Below are 7,393 nucleotides of genomic sequence, written 5' to 3' on the forward strand. Positions count from 1 at the left end.
CTAGTGATCCATATGATAGGCCCTTTGGGCTAACTTTCCATGGACTCTCACATAGAGTTATCACTTATTTACCTAATCATTCCCTATAAATTTAATCACTCTCTTTTGATCACTAAATTAATTCCAAATTACTTATTGATCAATACTAATAGAATAATATGATTTCTCAATTAATATATTATTCATATAATACATTAATAAATCAAAAACAACCGCTTTCTTAAAAAGTCCATCCTATTAAATTGCTACGGTGAAGGCAACCCACAACGCCCATGTTACAACCGGGTCAAGTACATATCAATTATAGTTATGGGCTTAAACAGCTAATCCAACACATTCTATGACCAATCACATCGAAATTTGTCATCACATCATCATGCAAATAGTTCAAAAAGGCAAAGTGTAACTGTTATACATTCCATCCATTAATCAACTGGGTGACATTTTAACTAAGGAATTGGATGATAAGACCCTAAATAAAAATATTTCAGATCTTCACATGATTTTAATGAATTAATTGTCGTCTAGCTTGCTTTGAGATACATTAATTTTTATGTTCTTTCATAAAACACAAAAAACAAGTGTTTTATTTAGCATGCTTTCACCAAAAAAGTTTACATAGTTGGCTTAAGATTTTATTTAATGTCAGCAAATGTTATCTTTTTTATTCTCTATTTCAACTCTACCAACCTCATATCTATAGTTGATCTGCATATCTCTCCTCTCGAGTTAGAAAAAATTGTGGCCATGCAGAATGCTCGGAATGCTCTTGTTGCTAAAAACAATATTGGCATCATGTCTTCTATTTGCTAACAATACCGTCTTTCCCTTCACTCATTGGTATGAATGCAAAAATCCAACATCAACACAATGAGTCTTACTTTCATCTATATACTTATAATCTGATAAAACCTTGAGTGTCCTCATCTTGATCTTATCAACTTGATGGTTACACAGATTAGAACCCCTTAACTCGTTGGTTATAAAGACGGGTTCTTATTCTTCTTGTGTTCTTGGTGAACATGATGCTTAGAATACATCTACAACACTTTAATGACTAAAAGCATCTTTTATGTTGTTTTCCTAATAATTGTGTTTTATATTGATGTATTTGTTCTTGCTTGTGTATTGTTTTATAGACAACATTATAGGGGAGATATCTCGATGAAAGGAAATTGATTTATGAGATTTCAAATCAAAAGATTTTCTAGCATCATTTTATGGGAGAGATTTACTAGCTTTTTCATGTACCATACAAAACGATTTGAATTTATGGTGAATTCTCAATTCTAGAATGGAACTTAGGCCATCTCCAATGCATTGAACTCTTAAGAGTTCAATGGATTGCCACATCAGCATTCCACTAACTATACCATTTAACCTATTAAATTCTACACTCCATTAAACTCTTAAGAGTTCAATGGATTTCCACATCATCATTTTAATTTTTTTTTATAAATAATATTAATAAATAAAACTAGAATATTACATTAATTAGAAATTCAAAGTTACAATTACTAAATATTAATTAAAGATTACAATTTAGAAATTAAAAGTTACAAATAATATACTAAATAAAAAGTACGATATCTAAAATACAAATTTTACTTCATATTGTATTTTATCTTAATCTCGTCACAACGATTTCTCCCAATTTCACGTCCATCTTCCGACATGGTAGTGGGATCCATGAAAATGATTGAAATTTCATCATTCTTTACCTTTTTTTCCTTTAATCTTCATCTTTCTTTCTTTCAATGCATTTTTCATATCCAAAGAGTTTTGATAGCGTTCAAAAGTCTTTTTATTTTCTTCTATATGTTTTTCAAGTAGTTCATCAAGCCTATTACCAGATGACGAAGTGGAATTGGTAGGTTTCCCTTTTGCTGCTTTTTTTGATGCATTCCTACCAATTGGACGAGTTGTAATTTCATCATTATCCAGGTTAATGAAAGATTCTGTATTTGATGAAGACATAGATGCCCCAGATGCAGTGCTTGAACCTTTCCATTTCTGTTCATTTTTAACGATATTCCAAATATGTTCGTGCCTAAAATCGGCACCATATCTAGCATGATAATGCTCAAAAGTTGCACGTTTGAGATCCTCCTCAGACCATCCACTGAGGTGTTGACTTTTCAACACTATATACATTTGATTAAATGCAACTGCAAATGGGTTCATGTAATGCCAATGCGTTTTGAGGTTGGCTTGAGTTCTTGCAACGTTCGACGTGTTGCTTTTTTCATAGTATGCAATAATTCGTCTCCAGAACTCTTTATCACGTTGTTGACTTCCAGTAATGCTATCTTCTGAAATTTGTAGCCAAGCTTTTGCCAACAACATTTCTTCTTCTTTGCTCCAGTAGGTTTTTTTATTGTTTTTTCGTTTGTTGGTAGGAGTTTCTGTTGGTGTTGGCTCATTTTCTGGAATATGGGGAGGATCCGGGCTGGTAGAATCTAGGTATGCATTTTGGTATGAATGTTGTGAATGATTATTTAGATTTGGGTATGGATATTGCAGAAAATTGTTTGGACTTGGATATGGATATTGTAGATGATTGTTTGGATTTGGGTATGGATGTTTTGGATGATTGTTTGGATTTTCGGGATCATAAGAAGATAACAAGTGTGTATAGTAATTCGGATTCATGATTGGTGTATCAGATGGTTGGTAGATGTGAATGAGAATATAATATGTTCGTCTTTATTTATAGAGTTGAACATCTTGTATGCATTTTCCTTTAATTTGGATTTCATTCCACTTTAATTTCAATTTCATTTGACTCCAATTTCAATTTTATTTAACTTTAATTTGGATTTCATTCCACTTTAATTTCAATTTCATTTGACTCCAATTTCAATTTTATTTAACTTTAATTTGGATTTCGTTCCACTTTAATTTCAATTTCATTTGACTCCAATTTCAATTTTATTTAACTTTAATTTGGATTTCATTCCACTTTAATTTCAATTTCATTTGACACCAATTTCAATTTCATTTAACTTTAATTTGGATTTCATTTCACTTTAATTTTAATTTCATTTGACTCGAATTTCAATTTCATTTAACTTTAATTTGCATTTCATTTCACCTTAATTTCAATTTCATTTTACTTTAATTTCAATTTCATTCGAATGTAATTTGGATTTCATTTTACTTTAATTTGAATTTCATTTGACTCTATATTTTTGCTATAAAAGAATACAACGTTTTTATTATTTCATACCTACCAATTCAAACTATTTCTTATATCTTTCTTATACGATGTCATTAGGGGTGCAAACGAGCCAAGCTACTCGCGAGCTACTCGGGATCGGATCGTTAAAAGCTCGACTCGAAATCGATTTTAAACGAGCCCGAGCCGAGCTCGAGCTTAATATTAAGCTCGTTTATTAAACGAGCTAGAACTTGAGCCTATGTCATTAAGCTCGATTAGGCTCGCGAGCCTAAACGAGCCTTTACATAACATAATTTATTATTATTTATATATATTAAAATAAAAATATATTAGAGGAATTACGGATTTAGGGTATTAGTAAACGAGCTTCTTAACGAGCTCGAGCCGAGCTTAAGCTTATTTAGGCACGTCATATAAAAAACGAGTCGATCCCGAGCTCGAGCTGAGCTTGGATAATTCTTTACGAGCTCGAGCCGAGCTCAATACAAGAAAGCTCGAATCGAGCCGAGCTCAAGCTCGAGCCTCATATAACTTAAACGAGCCCGAGCCGAGCCTGGCCAGGCTCGGGCTCGGCTCGGCTCGTTTGCACCCCTTGATGTCATCATCATCCTCAGACGATTCTGCTTCTGAATTCATAATCAACCATCTCACAAGTAATTCTACATTTCAACTGTATAAGGAGCTAAAATGCTTGGAAGCAGAACAGTCAGATGCTGAAAGTTCAAGACGTCCTGGGCAAAGTCGAAGATATATAGATAGAAATCGTGAAGAAGGGCATAAACGTCTTCGGAAAGACTATTTCGATGAGCATCCTGTTTTCCTACCTCAAACGTTTAGACGAAGATTTCGAATGATGCGAGAACTATTTGTTCAAATAGTTAACGGTATCTCTAACCATTCTATTTATTTTCAACAAAGAAAAGATGCCTTAGGAAACAATGGTCTTTGATGAATACATACGAATTGGTGAATCAACTTCAATCGAATGTCTACAAAACTTTTGTCGATGCGTGATTGAGGTTTATTCAAGCCATTATTTGAGAAAACCAAATGCTAATGACATCCAAAATTTACTACAAAAACATTCAGAAAAGCACGGGTTTCCTGGTATGCTTGGAAGTATTGATTGCATGCATTGGCCTAGGAAAAATTGCCCGGTTGCATGGCAAGGTCAATATACTCGAGGTGATCAAGGTTGTCCAACAATTATGTTGGAAGCAGTTGCATCACAAGAACTTTGGATATGGCATGCATATTTCGGGGTTGCCGGGTCTAACAATGATATTAATGTACTTAACCAGTCACCATTATTCAATGATGTATTACAAGGTTATGCTCCTGAATGCAATTTTACTGTTAATGGAAGAACATACACAAAAGGATATTATCTTGCAGATGGTATATATCCTGAATGGGCTACAATGGTTAAAAGTTTTCCACATCCGGACGACCCAAAAAGGATCAAGTTTAAAGAAATGCAAGAGGCTGCAAGAAAGGATGTGGAGAGAGCATTTGGTGTTCTGCAATCTCGTTGGGCAATTGTACGAGGTCCAGCTAGATCGTGGCAACTTAAAAACATAAAGGATATAATGTATACATGCATTATATTACATAACATGATCGTAGAAAATGAAGGAAATGCAATTAGTAATTGGTCAGATGATGTTGATCCTCCTATACGTGTGAATCGAGGACCTGTCAAAGAAGTTCAATATCAAATTCAAAGATACTCTGAACTACGCGATAATGTCATACATCATGCTCTTCGACATGATTTAATGGAGCATATTTGGGAACGTTTTATTAATATGTAATATCACTATGTTGTATTATAATAAATAAGATGTTATTTTTTTAAAATGTTTTTAAGATTTATATATTTTTTTTATTGTTTAGAATAAAAAATATGAAGTAACTTAATAAATTAAATTATTGAATATAAAATAAAATAAAGTATGATATATATATATATATATATATATATATATATATATATATATATAGTTTATTGTAAAAAAAAATATTAAATATTACTTTCTATTGAGAAAGAAAAACAAAAAAAAAGTGTTTACAATAAAATGAGAAAAAAAAAAAAAGAAAGAAAAAATAAGCTTATATAATAAATTGAAAAAAAAAAAAAAAAAAAAAAAAACATAACAAAAGCCATACCACGGTTGAATGGGGATTAAACCCCTCATTCAATCAACCCCCTCCACAATGGTTGCTATGTTCATTCAACTGCCACCTAGATTTTTTTTTCCCATTCAACTCCCCATTAAATGGCATTGGAGACGGCCTTAACTTCATGATATGGAAGATAAACCATTTCTTATTGATAAGTTTTTACCGCCTATGATTCATGTTGATTCCACCTCAATGTGATCGAAACATTCCATTCTCTCCTCAAACTCTTCTTTATAAAATTTAATGATTCACTATCATAAACCACACACTGATAAAAGTTTTGAAACTTTATGCTGATGGTTAGTCTATGTACCGTAGGATAGCACAGACACTAATCCCGTCTTACCTTTAAATTCTTCTTAAAAAGCTTTAGGATTCAGCATAACACACCATACACTGAGGAGACCTTGAAATACTATGTCAATGAATGATATTTCAAACAAATGCTATAATGAGACATCACAATCTCACTTGTCTGTCAGTTGCATCCTTGATCCGCTGATAAAGCAACTCAGATACGCTGATCGCTTCTGCTAGTATTACAATATTGCTAATATTAAAAAAGGGAGAGATACTTTCATGACATATTCATATTCTCAGGGGGAGATAGTCTTCATTTAAGTGGGATGAAAATCAACATTCTATATGGTTTTGCCACTACAACTCATCATAGACCAATTGTTTCCAATGCTCTCTCAGTCTCACTATTGTTAAAAAATTTGGGAAAGTTATACACCTTTCCAAGGGGGGGGGGGGGGGGGGTAGTCATACAAAGAATTTGTTGAAGATCAGTTTTGACGTCATCGGTTAGGGAGATTGTAAGCTCACACCTTATGATTTAATGACTCAAAATCTACACTAGCTCCAGCTCTTGAATGATTAGCGTCAACATGAAGTCTAAGATCTCGGTGATCCAAGTACATTAGGCAATTATAAATTGTATATATAGGATAAATTTATGCTATGTATTCTTAGTGATTAGGATCAGACCTTTACTTAGATAGGGACACATCCCTTAATTAGATCTGATCCCACATCGGCTGGGAAGGAGAACTAACCATTCCTTATAAGGGTGTGGATACCGTCCTTGACACAACGAGTTTTAAAGCCGTGAAGGCAGCAGATCCCATAAGAACTCTGCAGTTAAGCGTGCTCGGGCGGGAGTAGTCCGGGATGGGTGACCCCCTGGGAAGTCCTCGTGCCGAGTGGCCCAAAGTGGACAATATTGTGATACGTGCCAGAGGGGGTTTTTACTAATGGTATCAGAGCTTGGGCACGGGTCGATGTGTTCGACGGGGACGTCGAACCCTATAATGGGGGGTGAAAGTGGGTTAGATCTGATTCCACATCGGCTGGGAAGGAGAACTAAGCATTCCTTATAAGGGTGTGGATACCTTCCTTGACACAACGCGTTTTAAAGCCGTGAAGGCAGCAGATCCCATAAGAACTCTGCAGTTAAGCGTGCTAGGGCGGGAGTAGTACCGGGATGGGTGACCCCCTGGGAACTCCTCGTGCCGAGTAGCCCAAAGCGGACAATATTGTGATACGTGCCAGAGGGGGGTATTACATGGGGTGAAACCCTTATTTAGGCTTGGTGACTGTCTTTGTGAACTCGCTCTCTTTAGGAGAAACCTCTTTCTTAGTGAAAGTATCTTTGTAATTATACATGTTTTTCCTTTTTCTGTTTGATATTTTCTTTGTTTGTTTGTTCTTTGTTATTCATACTTCAGTGCATCCGATTGATGAAAACCATCATATGTGGAAAAAAAATATCTAGTATCAATCTTATTCCCCACTTGGACATCACTTAGGACTATTGCAACGTTCTTCAAGTCATTTTCGATAGTAAACATCATTCTCATCGCCAATGTAATGTGTCCTACACTTCTTTGGAAGGTTTACAACTAAATTTTGCGTAGTTTTGTGAGCTAAGCACATAAATCACTTCCATTTCCAAGGTTCTTTTTTCTGCACACAACCACCACTAAATTCTAATATTTTCCTTCATTTATACATACCATTAATTTA

General features: G+C 34.3%; 1 pseudogene; it reads left to right on the forward strand.

Moving 5' to 3' along the window:
- The first annotated feature begins 6,770 nt into the window (after positions 1–6,770).
- On the forward strand, positions 6,771–6,888 carry LOC144999361 (5S ribosomal RNA; annotated as a pseudogene).
- Positions 6,889–7,393: the final 505 nt, after the last annotated feature.

Source organism: Lactuca saligna, chromosome 5, assembly GCF_052625555.1.
Source record: "Lactuca saligna cultivar CGN05327 chromosome 5, ASM5262555v1, whole genome shotgun sequence".
NCBI classification, from domain to species: Eukaryota; Viridiplantae; Streptophyta; class Magnoliopsida; order Asterales; family Asteraceae; genus Lactuca; species Lactuca saligna.